This window comes from Balaenoptera physalus (genome assembly GCF_965194825.1).
Source record: "Balaenoptera physalus genome assembly, chromosome: 3".
In the NCBI taxonomy this organism is placed as follows: domain Eukaryota; kingdom Metazoa; phylum Chordata; class Mammalia; order Artiodactyla; family Balaenopteridae; genus Balaenoptera; species Balaenoptera physalus.
The window spans coordinates 175342539-175368456 of NC_138890.1; positions in this window are offsets into that span (position 1 = coordinate 175342539).

Consider the following 25918-nt stretch of genomic DNA (forward strand, 5'->3'; position numbering starts at 1 on the left):
TCTGAGAGTTCCCACCCCCATAAGAAACTCCAGAAGCTTCTCATTCTATAAGGAGATGATCAGACATTATCTTCATGTTTCTCAAAGTCTAGTCTCACACCTGCACATAATTCCAAACTACAACCGTAAAGAAAAGCCCAACTCTGACGCCAACTCAGCCCCTGTGACTTCATCTCAAGCCACGGATTATGGGATCCATGTGTGGTGGCCTCGTTCTGCTCTCACCCAGGCCTCCAACCTCAAAAGTCACTGCAGAAGCAGCCTAGACGCCTGCTGGCCAGGTGTAACTCAGAAGGCTGCTGTTTCTCTTCAGTTTTGTATGTCACGCGACATTCTTGTACACAATTCGTACAATTTGGCCATTCTTTGCATGTTCCCATAGGTATTAACATTGATGCTACACCACTGTACAAAAGCAATCTCTAGAATTACAAGAAGAAGTGTCTTCCACTGCTTAACCTATCTAGTCTTTTCTGGACACTTTTCTCACACCATTTCCTGGGGAGTAGAAAAAATTAAAATATTAGTAAATGTAGCTCATCAACCTACAAGTCAGTCTTCTTAGGAACTCACCTCCCACACCCCCCCATCACCGCCAGGGCTGCACTTTATCGTGGACGCATCCCTGTAGCTGATACCCCATGGGAGTCCAGAATTACAGGAGACCACATGCACCTTGAAAGATGCCCAGACAGAATTGTTCAGAGGAAAGAAGAGTGCAGAAGAGCAGGCATAATACAGTCCTATTTTTCCTGAATAGATACATGCTCACATATTCATAGAATGTTCTGGAAAAAGAATCAATGAATTTAGTCAGGGCTTAGGAAGAAGCTCTTTCCCTTTGGCCTTAAATTCTTTTATTTAAACTTTCAACAGCACTTAATATGAACCTCACCCTACCAAATAAAAGCTAGCTAATAAAAAAACTGTATTCCAGATTTGCTAGCTAACAACAAACAAACAAACAAAGCTTATTGGCTTTGGGGTCTCACTTCCCAGTCCACTTGGGGAACATGGACCGAGATGCCCAGTTTGTACCCCAAGACCCTCGCCCTGCCTCGTTCCTGAATTTTCACACACACCATGGCCCAATCCCTCTCCTCTACCCTTCCGTGAACCAGGAGGCAGCACGTGACTTGAAGTCATTTGACAAGTGAAGTACAACCTAGTATTCTGTGCTATTCAAGTAACATAAAACAGAGCGGGAACTTGGTGTAACTTCTGTCCCCCAAGATGTCACACCCAATAGATTTCAACCATCTTATTAAAACATGGGACTGTTGTTGTGATTTACTCCAGACAGGCTGATGGAGCTTGTCCCTTGGGGAACAAGGGGTCGTGTTCAACTGGAGAAAATCTGGGGGCAGCTCCTGTGAAGGTAGGTGTGATGTGGGGAAGCAGGGGTGTCACCCTATATCCCAGGGAAACTGATGCAGGAAAGACATCCTTGGTCCAACCACTAAGGGGACGAACACTTACTGGAGTATCTTTACGCACTGCTCTTGGATACACGCTCTGGTGTGGTATAAATAATAAATATGTGGTTAGTGGAATGCAATTTTTTCCTTTCATTCCCCTAGAATAGAACTGCTTTTGAATTATGTTATCATTTATTACAAGGCCTAATGGTGTACAATCTCCCTGTCTTCTCTTGGCTTGAAAAGCGTGTGCACTTAGCATGGGTGGCGCAGAACATTTTTAATCATGCACTTTAAAAACTCTGTTCTGCCTGTGTGCACACAAGTGGACACACAATTTTGGATAATGCCTGGTAATCACGGTTGGTTTCAGGAATGACACGACGTCGCCAAATCAAATGCATTTTGTGATTGACCTATTTTGAGAAAAGAAGAATCGCTGAGCAGCAGCGAACTCCATCAATGGGTTAATAATTTTACGTGCTATTCTTTTTTGAAAAGGCTTATTTAAATGTTTATCAGTTGCACGAAGTGGAACCGTGCAGGTGACTCGCTAGGGATGGCTCATCATTGCCTATGCATGGAAGCGTTGTAGGAAGATTAAAATAACATTGAGTATATTCTGTAAATGAAGGAGAGAACTAACAGAAGCCTCTGGAGTCCATTATAAATTTTAATAATACATCAAGGTAATGTAACTGAATAACCGATCTCTAAGGGAAGAAACACAACATTTGGCTAATATTACAATTTAAATTATGAAAACAAAAAGAGCTTTTAGTTAATCTTGTCTTTCTGCTTTTATTCTTCGGGCTCTTTTTTATTTTCCCTGAATCCAAAACACCATGTAAACAAATAAAAGTACGGGAGAAAATAAACAGTTTGGCATCTCAGTAGATTAATTAATGCGCTTCAGCCTTGGCACCAGTAGGCGAAAATTATGTGCATAAATAATATCACTAATTAAAAAGATGCAGATTAACATGCAAATAATGTTAATGAGAACCTGCCATTCCAGAGTGGATTCGCATAACATCAACAATTTAATGGGTTGGAAGGCTTGTGTTTGCATTACATTAATAAATTTCAAAGACCTTGCATAAAAAAGTTCTGTAGGAGCCTCTGTTTCCCTCTTGTGAGTTGTAAATTCTGTGGGCAGTAGCAAGCGCTCATCGGCAGATGCCAAAGTCATTATCTAAAAGACTGTTGAGAGGATGCCACGTGCCAGCGTGACCAGCTGTTGGGAACTGGGCAGTAGGCACTATTCCATGCCAGTTATTCATATTATTTGGGTAGTCTTGATATTTATTTAAACTGATTAATATTTTGTGCTCTGCATCTTGATCTGGAGGGAAATCATTTTAAGCAAGCAAAGTTTAAAAAAAAAAAAAACGTTATCAGCCTTTGATGTGTCATGGAAGTTGAATGCATAATGTAATTGATTAAGCAGACATCATTCCGAACCACAGACAAAAACAACATAAAGCATCTATAATGATGTCATATAATGTAGAAATAGAGTATTACGGCGTTAAACTCCAAGTGGGGCATAATGTGCCAGACTCTTTGAAAATGAAAAGGCATGTTTAACGCAAAATGCCACTGCTTTGCTCCTGGCTGCATGCCTGATGGTGTTTCTGTGAGTGGATTTCTAAGACAAAAAGCCAACAGTGAGGGAGGCCACGGCAAACGTCTTCCTAAAACTCCGGTTACCTTCATTGGTCTCCCCAATGGTCTTGGCCGCCCACATCCTGGGCTGGGGCCCCCTGACTGATGCAGAAGCATCAGCATGGCATGCAGGGCACCCGGGCCAGCAAGATGCCATCTTCTGGCAGTAAGCTGTCCACACCCACCCTCTGTAGAGGGTGGGAAAACGTCTTTCCCCCGGAAGCCAGCTATGAGTGCTCCAGGACGCCTGGGAACAGCCCAGGTGTTGTCTACATGGGCCAGCATCCATGTGGTCAGATCAGGAAACCACCAGCAAGTCTGAGCCGAGGTAAAGCTCCTCCCCAGGTTGATGTGGGAAGAGAAACAGCTGGTGATGCTCTGAGCACAGGTCCCCAAGCCGAGCAGGCATTCCTCCCCCGGGAAAGGTGAAAACTTGACCTGCCTGCACTCGAGTCCTGTTCCTGGAGCAGGATCAGGAGGCCACATCGCGGGCGAGACTATGGATTTAGGACCGCTCTTAGACACGTGTGTCCAGTGACCTCCTGCGGGTTCCCGGGAGGACACCCAGGCGGTGCCAGGGCTCCCACCCTGAGGAGGGCTCTCCCCGTCACTCTTCTGCCACCGGTCCAGCCCTGTGCGTTTTTGAAGGCGTGGAGTGTTCGTTAGGAGACCTGGGAGCCTCCTTAGTCACAGATTTCATCCTTGTTCTCCATCCAACCGATTATACACCCTCAGGGAGAAACAACCCCCAAACTAATACTTTCACAGCTTCAAATATAATGCAATGAGGCCACTCCCCCAGGACACTGTGGTCCCCACAGTCATCGCACGTCCTGCCCGGGGTGTGAGAGACAGGAGAGGTCCCACTCCCGGGATCATGACCCTTAGATAGCGGTCCCCAGACTCTTTGGCACCAGGGACCAGTTTCATGGAAGACAACTTTTCCACGGACTGGGCAAGGGGTAGGGGATGGTTCAGGTCGTAATGCGAGTGATGGGGAGCGATGGGGAGCAGCAGGTGGAGATTCGCTCTCTCGCCCGCCCGCCGCTCACCTCCTGCTGTGCGGCCCGGTTCCTAATAGGAACCCCGGGGATTGGGGACCCCTGCCTCAGAAGATGGGTGAGCAATGGAAGGGATCCCCCCAGGCAGGGCTGTGTTCAGCCATTTGTGAAGTTTCTTCTATTGTAGAAGAAGTGATGCTCACATCTCTGCAAGACCATGGCTGCGTCATGACTTCTCCGTGGCAGGACCTCACTGGAAGGTGAGCTTTGGGGCGGGAAATACATCCTATTCACCTTTGGATCCACAGCATCTAATGAGGGCCAGGCTCTTAGCATGTGCTCCAGGGTGCTGATGGGTGGCAAAGGGGATCTGGCCAGGACACCGTGTCCAGGCCATGGCAGTCAATATCTGTAAGTCACAACCATCTTGCCGCTCACTGAGCGTGCGCTGTGTACCGGGCACTGTATGGGGGCCTCTGAAGCATCAGCTCATTAATTCTCACAGCAACCTGGGGGCGGGGGCACACATTTCTCCTAGGACCCACACAGAGACTCACTGACCCTGACAACCCGCTCTCTCCTCCAGGCCTGCCGTACAGCCTGCCGTGACGTGGTGCCTGGTGTTAAAAGCAAGAAGGGTTAAGAGTTAGAGGAAATAATCCCATGCATGCCAATTCCAGGCAAATGTTACCCTCGTGATTAGCTAATTGATCCGTATAGAGTCAGCTGTTCCCTAAACTTATTTATTAAGGAAGATGCTCATTTATCTTCCACGCCCCAGATTATCAACCTGGCTTTACAATTTCACACCTAATGTTGAGAAGACCATGTGTTTTTTTATCATTGTTTCCAGTTGGAAACAATGAACATATACATAAAAGAACAACAAACCTATAACTTCAAACCTCTAAGGGAAAAGAATCTGAAACAGAATATATATACATGTATTCTGTATACCTGAAACTAACACAACATTGTAAATCAACTAAACTTCAATAAAATAAAACTTAAAATCAAAAAAAGCCTCAGCAAAGGAAAAAGACAACAATTATGAGGTACATGTTTCAAAACACACAAACTCCATCCTCTTAGGAAGGCCAGTGCTGTTTTACAGTCTAGGAGTTTAACGGTTTAGCGTTTCCCTGTGCACATAGCAAAGACGTAAAGGACGGACACCATAAGCATTTATAGCCATTCAGGTGACGATGCACCGAGCGGTTCTGAAGTTATCCAGCTGGCCCTGCACTCAGGTAGGTTTCTATTGCATCCTGTGAGTATCCGGAAAGATGGTAGAAAGATGGCAGGTGATTCTCATGGGAGACCTGCTTTGCGTGGGGAGAGAAGACAAACCTGGGAGAGGAGAGGGGGCCCCAGAGAAAGTTCGGGGCCAGAGGGTAAGTAGACAGGAGGATGGAAGGTGTCAGGTGGGTTTCTGTCCATGAAATCTACCCTCCAGGCTGCCGCAGAAATGCCACCTCCTCCGAGAAACCTTCCATAGCCACCCTTGCCCTGGACCAGGTGGCCCTGCCTTTGGTGCCCATCCTGGGTGTGCTTCTTACCTCGACTATCCTGGGGACTGGAGAAATGATTCCCCAAACAATGCCCCTAAGGCTTGTGCCATTTTCCTGAAACTAATCTTTCCTACTCACTTTTCTAAAAACAAGAACAGAAAAAAAAACCCTCAGAATATAAAGCCTCTATTGTAAATTTTGCCTGTTTTGTCATTGTTGCCATCGTGCTTCCATGTCTGCAGTGGAAAACAAAGTTGAAAATGATTTGCTGGGCTTGAACATAAAGTGATTCAATGTAATTAAGGACCAAAATTTCCCTTAAAGATTTAAATTATCTCTATTGGCCATCAACATGCCCCAAGTTAGCTAGATAATTCTCAACACTTCATTTCACTAACTACCTTCCAATAGGGCTTAATAGGGTTGGAGCTCTACAAACCATGCACACCCCTCGATGCCAGTGCCAGGCGGCGCTTCTGGGCACCATCCCCTGCCCTGCACTCCTGGGTACCATGGGTACCACCGCATGTGAGCTGTTGAAACTATTGCCAATACCCACTACTTCCGGATGGCTGGGAACTCATCTGCTAAGGGATCTCCCCCTTGAGTCTCCTGTGCCTGATTTCTGGGGGATCAAAGGAAACCCTTAAGACCAACAATTGGAGACAATTCCAACCCAATAGAAGAAAACGATTCCAGACCTAATAAGTGATGCTCAAAAGTTCACTTTCTTATTGCCGTATTAGTTCCGCTGACTGTATTTTTCTACTCCTGCTGTTGCTGCCAAGAACTGAAAGGTTGTAGGTCCCGACAGCATATTTATTGTCCATATTAGACAATCCTGGGTTGCAGTTTAGTTTGTCATAAGTTGCCCTTGAAGTTAATATTTCTGAAGTTAACAGAAAGTAGCTACCATTTATCAGTGCTTCCTATGTCCCAAACAGTCCACTAAGCGTCACACAGCTGTTGACAGCACATCTCTGAGGGAGGAGGGGCTGACTGCCTTTTAGAGATGAGGAAACATCATTGAGGGCCCCAGGTGCCCCCCAGGGAGGGTTGCAAGTGGCATCCTGAGGGAGAGCTGGTGCTGGAAGTGGCATCAGGAGGTGACCAGGGGCTCAGTCCCAGCAATGTTGGACTCTGTGCATCGGCTCCAGCACTTTTGAAGTCAGTGTGATCCAGGCAGCCACAAAGAGCCGGACACCACACAGGATGGAGAGCGGAGGCCTGGGGCAGTGAGTCAACCTGGAGCTGCCCGCTGCCAGCCCACACCTGCCCCGCGAGCCTCTGCCTGGACGCACGCGGTGCTGGTCTGCCTGCGTTCTCCAAGTCTCTGTTCTTGGTGCTCATTCCAGCTCATTCCAGCTGAAGCTCCCTTGCCCGCTTGTCCCCTGCCAGACACTCAACTGGGGTGCTGAAGCGCGCTCAGGGGAAGGATGAGGGTGGCGTAGAGAGAGTGCCCCAGCCGCTCCAGGCACAGTCCTTTCCGGCTGATGGGCTCTCATCCAAGGCCAGCTCTCCCATGAGGCCTTGAATGAACCTGGATGTGACCTTTGTCTCCTTGGAACACAGAGTCCTCCCCATCACTCCGGGGCCCCCGGGCCATGCTGTCTTATGTAAGTAATCTTTGGTTAGCCGCTCAATTCACATCAACAGGTATGTCTCAGGCACCTGTGTGCTGGCAGTGGGGATACAGGGTGGAGGAAGAAGCAAGCACGGCTGCCCATGGACCTAGTGGCGGGGAGGGCATCAGTTCAGAGACAGGTCATCCTGACACATGCCTGCGGCCGCAGATGGCACACCTGAGAAGTCCCGCAGCTTGTCATCCAGGTATGCAACGGGGAGGGCTTTCCCAGGAGACCAAGCAGCAGCAGACAGAGGTGAAACGTCTGCCTTTGACACATCCGGTGAGAGGGGGAGCTGGGGACGTGAGGGTGCTGGGGAGGAGGGGTGCGGACCTCGGGGTTCCTGCTAAGGGCCCCACATGCATCCTGCGGGTGACAAGAGCCCTAGGGGCTTCTGTGTGCAGTTCCCAAATCCGGCTTCCATTGAACTGGTGTCTCTGGTGAGGAGGGTGCAGGGGTGAGGGGTGAGGACGGTGAGGAGGGTGCAGGGGTGAGGGGTGAGGGCAGAGAGGGAGCTGGCCCAGCGGCGGCGGGCGGGGCGTTTCTGTGTGGACACCGCACGGACGAGCTCAGCCTCCAGCCGGTCCCGCCCCTCGCCAACCCCGCGGCCACGCGCTCTCTGCGCCCCCGTCCTGCCTGATGCGCGGCTTCCTCTCCCTCACGGAGTCCAGAGGAAGATGACATGGGGCCACTTTGCTCAGGTGTTTGGGACACTGTACCGCGTGGTGTGAGGGAAGCTCTCTGTACATGACTGATTGTTGAATCAGCAGCCGAAAGCCAGGGAGAGGGATGAGGGTCCGGGGCTGTGCGTTATTCCCGTCCTTCATTAGCCTGAGCGCCGCTTGAGGGAAAGGACCGTGTCATTTCATTCCAGCCCCAGTTTTCTGCTCTCCCTGTGTCCGAAGCCAGCCCCCTGGGAAATGGGCACTCAGGTGGGGGGTGAAGGGGGCCCTATGAAGTCCGCTCAGGGGAGCATGGGGGCGGGCTGGAGGGGGTGCCCGTCCCACGGCGGGGGGTGTGGGCCCGGGAACTGGTGACCCCTCAGCAGCGCCCCTCCTCGGGGGCAGGCCCGGGCCTTTCCTCCTCACGCTGACCTGTCGCTGAGGTGTGCTGCCCCGGGATTGCTCCCGTCTGGGGGGGATGCGGCTTCTTTACGGAAGGGCGTGTCTAGAGGAGGACTGAGAGGAAGCGTCCAGCAGACAAGGCTCCTGGCCGCTGAGGACTGACCGCCTCAGTCCTGAAAGCAGAGCTGGCAGCACGGCAGCCCTGCCTTGCCCTGCTCAGACCCACGTTTTCTGTACCTGGACTTCCCTTCTCTGGAAATGGCACCTCCGGGACACGGCTTGGTCTCTTTTCCTGGCAAAACTTCTAAGAAGCAGGTCAGTGGCAAACTTCAGCCTTTGCCACTGCAGCTGGGCTCAAAGCTTCTATCTCTTCTTCGCCTTCTTCTAGGACACCCAGGACAGAGCCCCCTTGCCCTCAGCTGCAAGCCCAGTGACTTACCTGTGGGGTGACGCCTGGCCTCATCCTGGGAGGTCTTATCTCCTGCCGGCCGTGCCCCTCTCAGCTGTGACTGCAGCCTTGGTCCGCTTACTGTCCAGTTTAGTCTAAGAGTTTGGAAAGGTGCCCCAGAGAACTCTCTGGGTGACAGTGGATCACTCCCTGCTCCCACGGGTCAGTGGCAGCCCCACGTCCTCCTGCTTTCCAGAGGAGTGACTTCCTTCCTTGCTCGCTGCTCTCTTGCCACGCGGTGCCCAAAGCTTCCACGAGGTGGCCAGAGCCGGAGGAGAATGGTCCTCTGTGATCCCCAGGGGAAGCAGCCCCTGCTGGTCAACCATGAGCACTAGACCCACAGAACCCACGGCTGTGGACCAGCAAGTGCTCGTGGCCAGAATTAGTCCCTACAGCGCTGGTGGGAGGGGCCACGCCGACGTCCACGCCAGGGTCGTGTGGAAGAAACGGCACCATAAGCTAATCACTGACTTAGCGTGTAGACTATGTCCTGGACGCGGGTGGCCCATCCCCACAGGGTGTCCCATGGCTGGAGTCTCAGTTGATCTTCACTCCATCAAGAAGGCAGCATGTGAGGAAACTGGTAGGCCCTGTGGCCGGGAGCCCACCCTGCACTCACCCTGCCGTGGAGCGGGGCCCTTGGTCTGATGAGACGTTAAGTGGGCCCTCACACCAGTACATCAGACCCTGAAAAGGCCTCGGATGCGGTGCCGGCTGAGGTCCTGTTCGCAGGAAAGGCAAACCCTTACCAAGAACATGCATTAATTCCGGGCAAGGAGAACCCCTTTCCCAAGGTTGGAAGAAGTCCAGTGCCATCAGCTTGACACCAAACGTACAGAGATGGCTGCATGTCAGCACTGGTCAGTACCCACCAGCACTGGTCTCTCCCGCTGCCCAGAGGAGCTGGGCCAGCCTTGGTGAGTGGATCCCAGGTTCCCAGGTCCACGCGGAGCCTCCATACCTCCCACCATAGCGCTTCCATTCCAGAGTCTGCTGTGCATGGCCGATGTTGGTTCTGTTTATTCGGCCGTTTGCTGCCTCTCCTGTGATGGATGCCCTGGGGAACACGTAAACACTCAGCACAGTGACCTTCCCACTTGATCCCAATCCCGCAGGTTCACTGATACGGCTCTGACCCAGGTCTCCTCGCATTTGACCTTCCAATGTTTCTCCTGCCAGCCCTTGGCTGCCCAGGATTCTATACAGATTCTCACATCAGGGTGAGGCCGCTTACTGTCCATACAAATCAGAGAACCAGGTGCATCACCTGAGGCTATGGCCATCGGGAGGACATCCCCTCCCTGCTGGCCTTCAGAGCCACTCCTGAGCGTGGCAGCGGGGCAGCTGTGGCCCCTACCAGCTCACACCCATGTACCAGGCAGACCCATCGCGAACCAAACTCAGCAGTCCCCTCCTCCCTCAGCCTCCCCTCCGGGACCCCCCACGTAACATAGGTGTGCGCTGGGTGAGGTTCCAGGGCTTCAGTGATGGAGACACAGGGTCTGAGCCGCCTGCCTTGCAACCCACTGGCCCAGCTCGTAGCTGACACCCCATGCACCACTTCCATCTCATGACGGACACCTTCAGAAGCCTTGGGGTCTGGTGGAGCACAGCCCACGGCAGCTCCAGCCTCAGGGCCACCAGGGCCCAGCAACACCCCAGAAGCTGCTTCTCCCAGCTGTGGGGGAAGGTGGGTCGGTTTCGAGTCCTGGAGCCAGGCATGAGTCTCCTCTTGGATGCTGATGTAAGTGCACGGGTGTCATTTCTCCCCAGAGGTACCTCTCAGTCCACACGTTCTGCCACATCAAGTGACCCAAACTGCAGAGGCACCGGCGTCACAGCCTGGACCCCCCAGCTGTGCCCTCCCTCCTCCGGGCTCCCCTGGAAGCCAGCAGCCTATGTGATGTTTGGTGAGCGAGTCAGAAAAGCTTCCCAGGTGTGGGGTACGAATGTCACCGTGCTTCCTTGTGAACGTTGGGAGGTTATGATGAACTAGCTCTTCCTTGCTGTGAAGGGGCTGCCCTGATGGGTCCCAGGCACCCAGACCCTCCAGCATTTCCCTGAGGGGGCAGACCCTGGACCTCTCCGGGGATCGCCCCCACCCTCAGGGGCACACCTGTCCCACCCGAGCCTTCACTTCTCTCTCCATTGTGACCAGCTCCCTTATTCATGTGATGTCACTGACAGAGGAGCCACTGAAATGTCTACAAAGTGACCAGGGCCCCAGTCTCCTACACAGCCTCAGGGGCAAGTCCAGAAACGGGCTCTGTTGCCCATTTCACGTAACACAACTGGCTTCTGGTGCTCCTTCTTGGTAGGGATGCAAAATAATGCACTTGCCAGGTCAGTGGCCACATAAAGTGGCCTGGGTCCACTTTAATCGGCTTTAGCAAAGACACCACATGGGGTGTGGCCGCAGGGACGGGGCCGCTACTCGGTGGAGTTCCTGGTGTTCTGGGATTTGCCTGTTTTTGTGGAAGCCAGGCTTCAAACTAGTTGAGGACACGTTGGGACCATCACCTCCACACCCTTTGGTCTTAAGTGGCCGCTGACTCTGCCATTTCCCGCCCCTACACCCACCCCCAGTTTGCTATACCGTTTGGATTTACCATCCTGGCTGAGCAGGGTTTCCTCCTGGCCTTCCCCACTGAGAGTTCCCACCAGGATACTGGCCGAGGAGCCAGGATGGGGCCCTGCCTGCCTCAAAGGATGTGCCTCCTTGTTACACACCTGGGGCCTGGGGCCTCTGCCCCTGGGCGTGTCCACAGCACAGAAGACCCCTGTGAGCCAACCCTGACCTGGCCTCTGTGTTCATCAGTGGCTCCCATGCACCTCCACTCCCATGGGGCAGCTTTGGTGAGGCCACCAGCGTCCCCTCAAGCCGTGTGGCAAGTCCTCACAATGCTTGGGGGTCCCTCCCCGCCGTGTGCAGTTGCCCCAAGCTCTGCGGGCTCCTCTTGGGAAGGCCTCAGGGAAGCACCGCTGTAGACTCTAGCCATGCAGCGTCACGGGCCCTTCGTGGGGACTCAGCCTCGGGCAGCACATTCTGGGTCTAAAGTCGGCTTCTGGTCCAGGATCTGAGTCGGGACTGTGTCCTTGAGTAGGGCGGCTGCCGGCAGCTCTCAGATGACGCTGCCTTCCTCTCCCGGTGGGGACTGAACCCTGCCCTTGGAGGCTGCCTGCCCATCTCGCCCTGGACGCCGTGTCCCTGCTGCCACCCCACACAGCTCCTGGCAGGTCGGGCCCTCCTGGCTCTCACGCGGACCACCCCCCGCCCATGTTAAGCACCTTACCGTGCGTCTGACAGGTGAGCCCCGCACCTGCCCCTCATCCTGTGGCTGTCGGGGCCCCAGCTATGGGACATCATCTCCTCAGAGCAGCCTGGCGCGGAGTGGCAGCCTCTCCCTGGGGACCCCGGCGGCCGCAGACCTCCTGACCGTCCCGACTGTGCGTTAGTGTCGCTGCCCCAACCTCACTGCTCAGGGCCTTTGATCCCTCCTCTGCCATCTGCCCTGGAGACTGTCGTTTCCACTCCACTTAGCCCGGGCCGCTGCCTTCCCAAGCTCTCCATCGCCCATATGGCAGCGTATTAGCGCTGTCTCTCGGGGGTCTTGGCCAGGGTGTTCAACGCCACTTTGTGAGACAAAGCCCCTATTTAGGCAAAATCTCCTTTATCCAACTCTATATTCCATGGCTCTTGATGAGGTCTCGTGGGACCCAGACCTGTGCTCAGGCCGGCGTGTGTTGGAGGGTCCTGTAGGCCCTCCCTCTCCTGGCAGGCTTGGCTCGCCCCCAGGCAGGCAGCGGGGTCGGGGGGCTCCTAAGCACGTGAGCATGTGTGTGTGTGTCTTGGCGAGAAGGCTCTGCGTCCTCGTTCATCAGGATGAGTGTGCCGGCTATCAACAGGGAGGGGTGGGCTACTTGTGAGCCCCAAAGGGGCCGGAGACTGAAGAATTTGAGACTTTCAAGTGCCTTGACCCAAATTTCCCACCTGAGTCTTGGGTCCAGTTCTCCCTGATTAGGATGGGGCCCAGCCTTGTTGAGCAGGCCTGCTGGCATCGAGTGGCCTGTTCTGGAACTCTGCAACTCTTCTAAGTGCATTTTCTGCAGGTGAGCTGAGGTCCGTGTGGCCAGGGAGCCCCTCTGGGCCACACTGGGCCTGAAAGTGTGACCAGCCAGCCTGGCGCCTCCTGGTCTGTCTCCAGGGCACCGACGGCCTCCAGGACCCTCCCTCCAGTCCGTGTCCTTGTCCCAAAGCCTGTCTGGGCAGCTCCCGCTCCGTCCTCCTCTGGACAGAGGACACCCAGGGCGGACAGGGGGATGTCATCACACAGCAGACCTCAGCTGAAAGGACAGATTCAGGACGAGGGGGTGGGGGACGCAGGGCCCCCCTACAGTCCCGAAAGCGGAAGACCAGCTGTCGGTGGATCCTCCTCAGTTTCCCTTGTCTCCTGACCTCCTTTACTCCCATCCCACTGAGAGATTTTCTAGAGCTCATCTTCTCCAGGCCTCTATGAAATGCTGCTGAGCTTCCTCATTGGTTTCTGAGAGATGCTTGAATAATGTCTTTGCTAAATCGCGTGGGTCCTTGGAGAAGAGTGACCTTTGGAAGTGGGGCGTTGTAGCTGGCACAGGCTTCCTCGTTTCCTGGGGGCCTCTGCGCCAGACATGATGTTGGTTCCAGCGCAGAGGAGGTGCTGTCTTGATGAGCAAGGTAGGACGAAGAAAGTATCTAAAAAAAAAACCACCTCGCTTTCCATGTGCCCACTCCAGACCTACTGAAGAAGAAATGGGATGGGGTGGGCAGTGTCTCTCGGGAATCGGTGTGTCAAGATCTCCAGGCGAGTCGGACCCAGACCCGGGTCCTCACCCTGCCATTTCCACCCACTTTTACTTTCCTTCGGAACCAACCTCTGCCTAAGTACTCAGGCCGCTTGCCCTGAGCACTTGACACAGCAGTTGTTTTATTCTTCTTTGCCTCAGAGATGCTCGTGTGTCTGCTTTGATTCCCCCAATAGGCTACGGGGATCTGGAGCCCAAAATAGCAACTTCCCCCCACCCTCTCCCCTTCAAAGCATCTCATGCTCAGCACTATAGCCTCAGAATCAGAGGAAAATTCTGAAATCTGAGATAACGGGTGTGCGTTTTGAGGATGAGCAGCTATAAATGGTTTTATCGCTGGAAGAAAATACCTGAGTGTCTGAAAGAGCATCACAGAAAAAGAAGGAGCAACAGAGGCAGTTTACTCTTAGTGTTCCTGCTAATAAAGCTAAGGGAAGCTGAGAGCTCCCTGGTGGCCTAGTGGTTAGGATTCCAGGCTTTCACAGCCATGACCCGGCTTCAATCCCTGGTCAGGGAACTGCGATCCTGCAAGCCATGCTGTGTGGCCAAAGGAAGGAAAAAAAAAAAAAGAAAAAAAAAAAAAAACCTAAGGGAAGCTATGGAAAACTGAAATAAAACGGCTGGGTTTCTTCCCTGGCCCCATACTCCCTGTGTCCATCTACTTACCCGGCTCAACCTGGGCTGCTCTGAGTCAGAGTTTACTTAAAATGGTAAAGTTGGGTTGCATGATAATGGTAGATGGATGACGCCTGGATCCCCAGCAAGCCAGGATGGAGTCTGGGAGGAGGCTGGCTGCAGAGCCCGTGTCCGTCCAACCCAGAGCCCTCCCAGAGCCTGGGTTCCATGTGGAATAGGACATCTGGTCTGGACCCCCCGTAGAACCCTGATAAAGTCTTTCTTGCCCCCTTCATGGAGGGCAGAGTGCTAGAAACTCCACAGGATTGATGCCATCAGGGGCCACTGGCAGGTCCAGGAGCGTTGGCATCAGGCAGGTGGTCCCCATGGAAGATGCACAAAGCACAGGGTCACAGGAAGCCTTGCATGACCATTCTTCAGCCAAAGGCATGGAGGCCACTACTTTCACCCAGACTCTGAGAACAATTTGCGTCTTCCAGTTGCCCAGGAAAAAAAGAGTCTCCAAGTCTTCTGTTTAAAAAATAGACCATGCAGGACACTTCTTCATAGCCCGTGCAGAATTTCAAACTTCTGTCTTGCATGTAGTTCTCCCAAGAATAATTCCACACAAATGCCCAGAGACCTTTGAGCTCTTTTTGTTAATTTTATTTATTTTTTTACATCTTTATAGGAGTATAATTGCTTTACAATGTTGTGTTAGTTTCTGCTGTACAGCAAAGTGAATCAACTATATGTATACCTATACCCCTCCCTCTTGAGCCTCCCTCCCACCCTCCTTTGAGCTCTTTAACTCATGATGTCAGTAGGAAAAAAGGTGCTCGGGGAAGCACCACATAATCAAGCAAAAAATAATAATATTAACATTCAAAATAAAAGTGAACAATCGCATAGGCAAGCAAAAATAATAATATTGACATTTAAAGTAAAAACAAACATCAAAAGTATGTATACTTAGAGGTTGCCGTATGAAAGAGAACACAGCCTTGAAAACCAGAAATCCTAATATTTAGTTTTCATGATTCCAGTGACCTTCCCTGAGACTTCCTGACAGCCAAGTTAGTCATTTGATGCATAAATTAAACGACACATAAAATTCACTTATTTATTTATTTATGTCCCATAAATTATATAAATATTTGGAAAATTTTCCATAAAACTCAAGCCTTCTCTCTTTTTTGTCCAATTTTTGTAAAATGAAATTCTGCGCTCGTCATCTTTCTAATTTGTTCTGATTAATCACCAAATTTCATTTGGACCATGGATACCGTAATCTAAAACAAGACAGAATCGGATTTTTCTTCTTTGAAAAGAGATTAAAGCTCAGACTTATGTTTGATCAAACAGAGCTAGCTACACACAACACTTTAAGTAAAACTCAATTTCGGCGCTCGCCTCTTTGAACTGGAATATTTGGTAAAGATTTGCCCTGGAATCCGTTGTGTGGCCGTTGCTGGCCGTCATGCAGTGGTCCTGAGACACACTTGGCCATTTACCCCCAAGGTGCCCTGCGACGTACCTCATCTCCTCGGCTGATGGTCGGGGTCTGGCTGGGGTCTGGCTGTGTTAATGTCATTTCACATCTGCCGCTGAGTAGAGCAGCTTCGAAGGCAGGGTCTGGAGGAAGCTTTGTGCGGTCAGGTCTATGTAATTCAACACTGAAGTCCTGCTCTCCAGCTTCCTTCTGTCAGAGGATTCCGGTGGCCTCTGGGCAGACCTCAGCCTCTCCAAGGTGTGTGATGGGGCGGGGACGGACCTAGGGTTTCTCTAGGACTAACCTCACCCCAGCGCCCAGGGGAAGGGGAGGCTGGCCACCTGAGAGCCTGGGAAGGGGCATCTGGGAGGAAGGCGGGGTGGGGGTGGGGGCCGAGCCTCCTCACACCCACGCTGCTCTGCCCCAGAAAAGGCCGCAGTGTCACGCTGAGAGCCAGTGGATGCGCAGACAGCACCCTCTGTGCAGACCTGCCTGAGCGGCTGCCAGCTCCACACAAGTTCCCATAGCCCTCTGCTTGGTGGGTGACCGGGTGACGAGGGAGGGGCGTGTCCCCCTCCATCACCCAGCTCTGCTCTTGTGAAGGTGCAGGTCTTGCCTCTCAATCCTTGCACCTCTGTGGCTCTGAATGGCACCTGCTCGGCCGCTGGAGAGGATGCCATCCACAATGCTCTGCACTTCGTGGGGTCCTCTCTGTGCAGACCCCTCCCAAACTGGAGAGGTCGAGCAGGACCCTTGTTACAGACAGCGGCAGGTCTGAGATCTGACCCTGTGTTCCCTGCATGGCCTCCAGAACCTGTCACTGTTCGTCTGCTGCCAGGTTGCAGCTGGAGAGCCAGAGGGGCTCGGCAGGACCAGCGTCTGCAGGGACCCTAAAGGCAGGGCGGCCACGTGCCGGGGAGGGAAGGGGGGCTTTGCTCAGGGGCCTCAGGCTTCTATCCACGGCCCAGCTCGCCACCCTATCTGGGTTCTCTGAGCATCGAGGGGAGACAGAGGCCAAGGGGCTGTTCCAGGGGGCAGGTGGGGCTGAGAGGCAGGGGCCAAAGGAGGGCACTCTGTCTCCCAGGTGACAGAGGCACCAACCTGAGGGGGACGCGGTATCTTCCCCTTTTCAGACAGGGCGAACGCGGGGTGGACTGCCACGGATCCTGCAGGAAGCTGCACCCTTGGCAGGGGCGCCGGGGCTGCCTGGAGGCCTGGTCATCATTAGTTGGGGACCCCTGTGGCTTTCCGGTGGCAGGGACAGAAAGGGGAACCCAAGTGGAGGAAGAGAAAGGACCATTTATGAGCACTTGTAGGGTGTGTTTGGCGTGGCTGTGGGCATTCAGGGAAGGTCTTACAGAAAGCAGAGGTCCCAGCTGATGCCAGGAGAGGGAGGAGGCAGGACAGAAGGGGCGCTGTTCTCCTGTGGCATCTGGACCCCCGGCCAAGGAGGCCAAGGAAGCCTTGGACTCCAGGTGACCCCTCTGTTCCACGTGCCTCTCAGAAGCAGTCCTTCACAGGGTACACTCTGCTCCTGAGAGACAGCAAACCGAGGCAGGGGACCCCCTGCTCCCGTAGATCACCTCCTGGACCAGAAAGTCAGTGGACTTTGCTGATGCGTCCCGGGACCCATCACCCCCTTTGTTGCTTTGTCCTGAACTGCGGCTGAGAGAAGGAGAGGGGAGAACTCCTGAGAATCAGACAGGATGGTGCCCTGAAATGCAACCCCCAAGGGGCAGCTACAGGTGAGCCATTCCTCAGCCTCGATGCTCCTGTCCCGGCTGAGCCCAGGGTCACAAGGTGTGTGCCTTCAACCTGCAGGACCGCTGCCCTCACGGAGCCCCCCTTGGCCCTGAGCCACACACCTGGGTGCTCAGAGAGGAGACGGCTCTGCCCGGGGGGATCTGAAACTCTGGGCCGTGAGTTCCCCCCGATGAGCAGACCTCATGCTTCTTTCTCATTCTCCCCCCAATGCCAACGACCTGGGATTTTTTTTTTTTTTAGGATCTTCTTTTAAAAATTAATTCTGGGGCTAAAAATAATGAACTCAAAAATTGCTCACAGTTGTCTATCATTACATGATAATCCTTGAAAAAAGGGGGCTTATTGTGCAAAGTTGGGTGGATGCTGAGCCGCCATTGCATTATATTCTTGACCACGTGGGATTTATTGTGAGACAGAAAACATTCCAGCAGTATTTCCCCTCATAACATAAAACTTAATAGCCATCTTTAGTGAGTACAGAGCAGGCCCCTGTGTTACTCACCGTTTCCTCCAAGTTGGTTTCACCGGGCTTCTCTCTCCCAGTTGCAGGGGCCAGGATGGTCTCAGGACAACACCTGCTAGAAAGGTTAGAAGCACAGGGCCAGGGAAGCTTTGGGGACGCCAGCTCATGTTGAGCTTGGCTGGGAGGCAAGGGGCTGCTGGAAGCATCCAGAAAAAGCACAATGGGACACCTTGGCAGCTGGTCAAGAACTTAGTGGAGATCTGCTCTGAGCTCTCAAGCGACCTGGGGATTGAGTAGACAACACACAGAAGGATGACGGGAAGATGATGAATTATGGGCCATAAGTTTCATTTCAGCCATACCGAGAAAACATCCTGCTTGTGTGTTACCATAATCCACCGGTGGATGGGAGTGAGTGGACTGGGGTGCATTCTAGAACATGCCACACACACATACCCGGAGCAAGTGAGGTGCAGACAGTGCCCAGAGGACCATCGCTAGATGCCCAAGGGATGGACCTCAAGGCACAGAATCTCTGAAAAAAGACAAGGTTGATTATCTGGCTTTGGTGTAGCAGGACCACTTGGTCAAAGGTGACCTCTAGAACAGAAGAAAGAACTACTTTTAGTTTGTAATGAATAGTCATGCTCTTTCCTTCCTTTTCCAAGTAACACTTTTCAAAATAATCTGGTGGTTGGTCCGTCTTAAAATAGAAATATAATATGTAGTACAGTGTGAATAGATATCGATGATTCCTTATAGCTCAATGTCACTTTCGGTGGAAAACAGAAAGATTGAAAAGGTAGGTTTAAAAAGATTAAAAGGAGAAACTTGATGGGATAGCTCATACTTTGGAGATTGCTAAATACCACGAAAAGCAGTTTTAGGATGTGCTGGTGTTTGCTTGTTCATCCAATAAGTAATTATTATGACCCACGTGTTGGGCACCGAGCTGAGGCCACAGTGATGGGCAGGTCAGCGTGGCTTCTGCCTCTGTGAGCACTGGAGCTGGTGATGACAACCGATGGCTCGTGGGTGATTTCGAGAAGCACAAAGGAATATGAAATCACAGCTGTGATGAAAGTGTTTACTACAAGGGATCATCTCTGTCTAGGAAATGGGGGACGGCTTTGTGAGGGAGGAAAGAAGACACTGGGGCCTAAAGAAGGAGTGGAAACAGAGAAGGTGGCTGTGGAGGACACAGCCTCCCAGGCAGAGGAAACAGAAGCAGCAAACAGTGTCACTGAAGACCCATGAGCCACGTCGGGGGCCACAGGGTGAGGCGGAAGCGTGGGTTGGGGCTCCAGGAGGCCACCTGTCATGGCAGCCGGTCTTTATGGAAAATCTTTCAACAAGTAACTTGGCCCAACGTACTGGTCACCTGACTACAAATGGCACACTCCGGAGGGTCATGGGTCAGGAGACCTGGGCCATCACTCAGGTGAGATCAGCGTGGACCAAGGTAAGGGCCAGGGAGGCGTCAAGGAGTAAATGAGCTTATGTACGGGCCCCTGGGGCCTCTGATATTCAGCTAAGTATCATTCTGGGGTGTCTGGGAGGTGTTTCCAAATAAGACTGACATTTGAATCGGGGGACCCTGTAAAGCTGATGGCCCTCCCCCACGTGGGCGGCATCTTCCTATCCATTGGGGTCCTTAATAGAACAAAAGACAAAGGAAGAGGGAATTTGCTCCTTTCTTCTGCCTGACTTTGAGCTGGGACATCCGTCTCCTGCCCTCAGATTTGACTCGGAAGTGCTACAACACCAGCTCTCCTGGGTCTCCACCTGAGTGTCAGATTGGGGGACTTTTCATAATTATGTGAGCCAATTCCTCATAATAAGTAGGTTAATATGATATTGTATATCTTATATAAATATTTGTGTATATATTTCTCCTATTGGTTCTGTTGCTCAGGAAAATCCTAATACAGCCACCATCTTTCTCTAGGGTCTGGGGAGACACTGTACAAAAAGCACCTCATGCCATAAACCTGTTTTAGTTGATAAGAGAAAGAAATTAAACCTGTGTGAGTGGAAGTGATGGGCTTGTGTGAAGGCCTCTGCTTTCCTCCTAAAAGGACAAGGAAGAGGAGCTGGCTGGGGTATCCCTTGCCTGCCTCTTCTTTCCTTGAATGGGATGGTGTAGTCAGTTCAATGATGTCCCCCCTCAAATTCTTGTCCATCCATGCAGGATGTGACCTTACTTGGAAGTAGGGTTTTGCAGATGTAATCAGCGAAGTTTAGATGAGGTCGTCTTGGGTCAGAGTGGGTCCCAATCCAATCCAATGATAGGTACCCTTGTAAGAGGGTAATTTGGGCACAGACACGGGTGAGATCACTACGTGAGGATGAAGGCAGAGACTGGAGTGAGGTGTCTACAAACCAAGGAACCCCAGGATTACTGGCAACTTCCAGAAGCTGGAAGAGGCAAGTAATGATCCTCCTTAGAGCCGTCTGAGAGAGCAAGGCCTTGCTGACACCTTATATTCAGACTTTTGGTCTCCAGAGCTGTGAGAGACTAAATTCCTATAGATTAAGTTGCCCCATTTGTGCCACTTATTTACAGCAGCACAGGGCAAGTAAAGCAGGAGAGGTGTCAGGTTCAGGTGCAAGAGTCCACCACTTCTCTGTGCCCTTGGCTGTAGGGGTGAGGATGAGGAGCCGAGGTGGTATGATGGAGGAGAAATGGAGACAGAGATGGAGATGGACAGTGTTGGGCCCTGAGGATGTCAGGGAATGGTCATGATGGAGGAGAGTTGGAATTGGAGATATAAGTGGAGATGGAGGTAAAGATAGAGATGGAGGTGGAGGTGGAGGTGGAGATGGAGGTGGAGGAGGAGATGGAGGTGGAGGTGGAGATGGAGATGGAGGTGGAGATGGATGTGGAGGTGGAGGTGGAGGTGAGGATGGAGATGGAGGTGGAGATGGAGGTGGAGATGGAGATGGAGATGGAGGTGGAGATGGACGTGGAGGTGGAGGTGGAGGTGGAGATGGACATGGAGGTGGAGGTGGAGGTGGACGTGGAGATGGAGGTGGAGATGGAGATGGAGGTGGAGATGGAGATGGAGGTGGAGATGGAGATGGAGGTGGAGGTGGAGATGGACGTGGAGGTGGAGGTGGACGTGGAGATGGAGGTGGAGATGGAGATGGAGATGGACGTGGAGGTGGAGGTGGAGATAGAGATGGAGGTGGAGGTGGAGATGGACGTAGAGGTGGAGGTGGAGGTGGAGATGGACGTGGAGGTGGAGGTGGAGGTGTATGTGGAGATGGAGATGGAGGTGGAGGTGGAGGTGGAGATGGAGGTGGAGATGGACGTGGAGGTGGAGGTGGAGGTGGAGGTGGACGTGGAGGTGGAGGTGGAGGTGGAGATGGACGTGGAGGTGGAGGTGGAGGTGGATGTGGAGATGGAGATGGACGTGGAGGTGGAGGTGGCGGTGGAGATGGAGGTGGAGATGGACGTGGAGGTAGAGATGGAGATGAAGATGGAGGTGGAAAGCCCTGGGCTGTCCTGGCCCCATCCTCCTGCTGCCTGAGACAGTGGCATCTGATTGGCTTACACTGCAATTAGTTAAGTACCTCATTTCTTCCACAGAACACATCTAACAAATTTTGTGTTTTTACAAAAGGGTCTATCTCCTTAAATTAGCCTCTCAAGACTGAGTCCCTGGGCGAACCAAGGAGAGGGAGGAATGGGACGTGTCCCTCTCAGGGTGTCTGTCCCCAGCGTTGGCTCTGCACCTATAACTGGCTGCCCGCAGCCGTCCTGCTGTGAATCAGGGCTGAGCTCGGAAGAGCAGCTCAGGGAGTCATCCACCACCCTGGCCAGCCAAGTGCTCGGGGGTGGTCTGATCATCATGCAGGTGCCTGGCTGGTGAGAAGCACAGGCAGGAGGAAACAGTGGTCCCCGCTTGGCTTGCTCTCCCTGGGCAGAGCCAAGAGCAGGAACCCAGCCTGCAGCCAAAGGTTCTGGAACCCTCTTGCTGAGGATTTGTTACAAGCAAACCTCCAGAATGTCAGACCCGTGAGGATAAGGCCGTCACTGTTTAGTGGAAAGAGCACAAGGCCATGTTGAAGGTCAGAATGTTGTGAAGTGGGAGGCGGGGTTAGGTTTGCAGACTGAGGATCTTGAGGCAGCCACGTGACAAGTCAGGTCAGCAAGTGGACGTGGCTGGGATACCAACACCAGAACCTGACCGTGGGGCAAATTGCAAAGAGTAGGACAGCGGAATTGCAGGAAAGGGCGCACTTAGGCCGGGCTGCACGAGAGGGTGGAGTCTTCGTGAGGTGCCTGTGCCTGGGGATCCCTACACCTGGTGCAGGTCTTAAGGAGGAGTTGAGAAATTCATCTGCCAAAACTCATGCCCCGAACCATCATTCCTGAGATGGACACATGGCGTACAGACCAAAGGGGCTGCTGAATGGGGTGAGGAGGCTGTGGTTTTGCTGTTTGCAATTAAAATTTCTTACTCGAAGCTTAAACATGGGTGCCTTGCCTGGGCTGGTGACTGTGCAGCCTCAGACATTGAACAGGTGAGCTGGTCAGGTACCACGGTGGTCCATGCAGAGGGGCCTGAGGCACTTCTGCAGGTGGACCCACCCCAAGCAGCGTGCGCATGGAGATGGAGTAGGGGGGAGACCAGGTCTCAGGGAAGCGAAGGAGAACCCGCAGCCCCTGCCCTGCTGGACTCAGGCTGGAGTGGCTCCCGACCCTGGTTCCGGCCACCAGCTGAGTGGTCTGTGGGTGATGCCCTCACACAGACGGGGACCCTCAGGGCTCCCCAGCCTCCCTGGATGGGGTTCCAAGACTCCCACACAGCCCGCTTCCAGGTGGCTGGAGGTAGAAATGGGGCACTTCCCACTTTCCATGCAGATTCTTCAAATCTCCCCAGGGGATTAACGGGAAAGCAGTCATTTAAATATTTTTAATTAATCTGCAACGGGTCCATAAAATCTTCAAGATCCAGTTGCATGTCTATTACTTCCAAAAATATGTAACATTGATTTTCTAAAAACTGCTTCAGTTTATTTTGTTTTTTAACTCCAATATTTTTTTTTCAGGTCACTCAATCTTATATTAGTTCACATGCCAGGTGTTCTCTGAGATCAATTCAACATCATAAAGACAGAAAAGACTTCCATACTCCAACTGTATTCTTCTTCAAGAAAAGAGCTTCTTATTCCAGTCGGATCATGGGTGGTGATTACAGTAAGTGTGTGAATATTTCACTGAGGTATACTTCATAGGTAATGGCGATAATTCAAGCAATGGTTTGTTCCACATCAAATAAAAGGGAAACTTTTCTTCTTTCTCCTATTGGGGCTTGCTTTGGAAACAACAGTAATAGCCATTTATTGTATGATGTCATGCATAAATCATAATACTGGTGATTTTAAATCAATATATTAAAACTAAATTGCATCGCATAGGTTTTAGGAAACATTTTTGCTTCTGAAACCGTAATTATTTAAAAATTCAATCACCACCCCAAATCCATGAGCTCTCATACAGATGTATTATTTTTCCCTGATTTTCCTTCTTCTCTGTACGTCACTCCTACGACGGGAGCCACGTCCAACGCCATTTAGCGTTTCTTGTCTCACGGTTGACACTATATCGTCATCAAAATCATATTCATAAAAAAAGTGATGATTAAACATCTTTCTGTACAAGTGTTACATAATGTCACAGATCTAGTTCTAAGAAGGCCTCTTTCCTGTGACCAAAGAGAATAACCTAATTTGAACTAGAAGAAGGGAAAAGAATCGTTAAACAATCCTTTGCATTTTAAGCAACATTTAATTAGAAACACACTTTAACCACCAAAATGATAAAAATCCAAGAGATTAAAATTTGAGTGTCAATTATCATAAAATTCATCATTGTAATTCTTATTAAAACTCAGTGTTTAGATAGGTAATGATTTTATAATATGCCAATTTACATAAGGAGCCCAGAGATGGCTTATTATTTCGATTCTACGCAATTACAATTCTAGCTCCATACATCAGAGCTCTTAGCAATGTAAAATCACTGCGCTAATTAATAAGCCATTTCCTGACTGCAGCTAGTTATGGTGGTCCTGCAGCTGACCTCACGGAAGACAAGCCCTCTCTGAAGTGCCTGTGTGTAGCTACAAACATAATGATGTGCCAGGAGGGAATCATTAAAAATAATTTACACAAGCCTTCATTTACAAGATCTTTTGATAGCACGCTTCCCCCGGAGTTTAGATCCACAGTGCAACCCCTACCATTTGGAAAGTGCCAAGCAGGGGAGTGAAGGAGGGGGACCTAAGTGGTTAATTAAGAGCCATTCGGACGCCACGAGAGCCTCCTGAAAAATCCCTCTGATGTCTGCTGTGTCAAATGTCTCTCACAGGCAAAACCACAAGAGGCAGCAGCCATCACAGGCTAATTACGGGGGACGAGGAGCAGCTGAGAGTGGACGTCTCAGTGAGCACCCAAGCTTGAGATTGAGCAAAGCAGCCTTTTGTGTGGCTGGACCGGAGCGCGAGCCCGGTGAGCTGAGCTGAGCTGAGCTGAGCTGAGCTGAGCCGAGCTGAGCAGGGGATAATCATGAACGATCGACTCTCCGGAAAGACAATGGCCAAGTGTGGTGACAATGCTTCCCTCTCAACCTCCAGAATTTCCCCCTAAGTTCTTAAGAAAATAAGTGAGAGGAAATCATTCTTCAGAACAGGGAATTCTTTAGATTCATTCTTAAGGAAATCAAGTGGACCCAACAACAAGTAATTAACAAAAGCCATTGAGAACATCAGAGGCATAGCCTTGGTGATGTATGTGCCCGTGCACACACACACACACACACACACACACACACACACACACACACACGGCACAGCAGAACAAAACAAAACAGAAAATAAAGTTCTAAAGACCTTGAGTCAGGCAAAATATGCACCGGTTAATGTATTCAATATGAAATAATTGCATAGGACCGCTGTGATCCAATATTGTACAAGAGACAGGACCCTGTTAGCAAAACTCACCAAGGGAGGACCCTGTTAGCAAAACTCACCAAGGGACGGTCTTAGAAAACAATGAAGGGAAAATTAGCACTCTCTCCATAAAAAGGAGAAACTTGTTCTTAAGAAGCACAAAGATGCTGGCAGGGGCATCAGACTAGTTAGAATGAAGATGCTTACACCTTGGGAGTGATCAGTAATAGGTGATAGGATCCTATAGTCAGTGTCTGACCAGACAAGTTATACTAATACATAAATCACTAAACGTCTTCATCCTTTGCTTTAATCTATTTACCCACGTATGGACCAGAGAGCTGAAAAGCACTCACTCCTAAAAGACTTTGTCCAGAAATTGATAAATGCTTTCATCTGATTCAGGGGGGATGTATGGAGCCAATGTGTGGGTTTGGACAAAAGGCCAATCAATAACCACGAGGTCCATGTAGACAGCGGACTTTAGTCTACATGACATTGTGTTTCAGAAGCAACATTGTCAGGATCAGGGAAACCTAGGCCTCTTGAGGCTTTTAGGGTAAGGAGAAAAAGAGCACGTTGTAATAGTCTTTAAATAACGTGTGTGGATTTCCCATGCTAAACTCTAAAAGAGGTCTGTCTTGAAAATGCTGATAGCTTTATGTATGTCATTAACTGTTGTGAAGTTTGTGCAAAGACAAGCTTGGGTATTTAACTGAAGAACTTTTATTGTAATCCCTGTCTTTTAACACTGGCTTTTGCCGTGGAGAAGAGATTCAGCTTTAAAGCATGCTTTGAAGTCCAGGCAGTCAACTCCAAGACAAAAGGAAACGAGACACAAATCAACCCATAGCACGGGTGTAATTAATGCCCCCTTCCACTTCAGGGAGACTTCGCAGGTAGACCCTTTGTTCCTCTGAAGGCCCTGCTGAGGTGCAGTAGACACGGGTCTATTTAATCAATTAATTTGTATATTCATCCTTGGAGATAATTGTTAGGTAGCCGCTCGCTTACCTGAAGAACTTTTTGGGTATAATAATCCACTTGT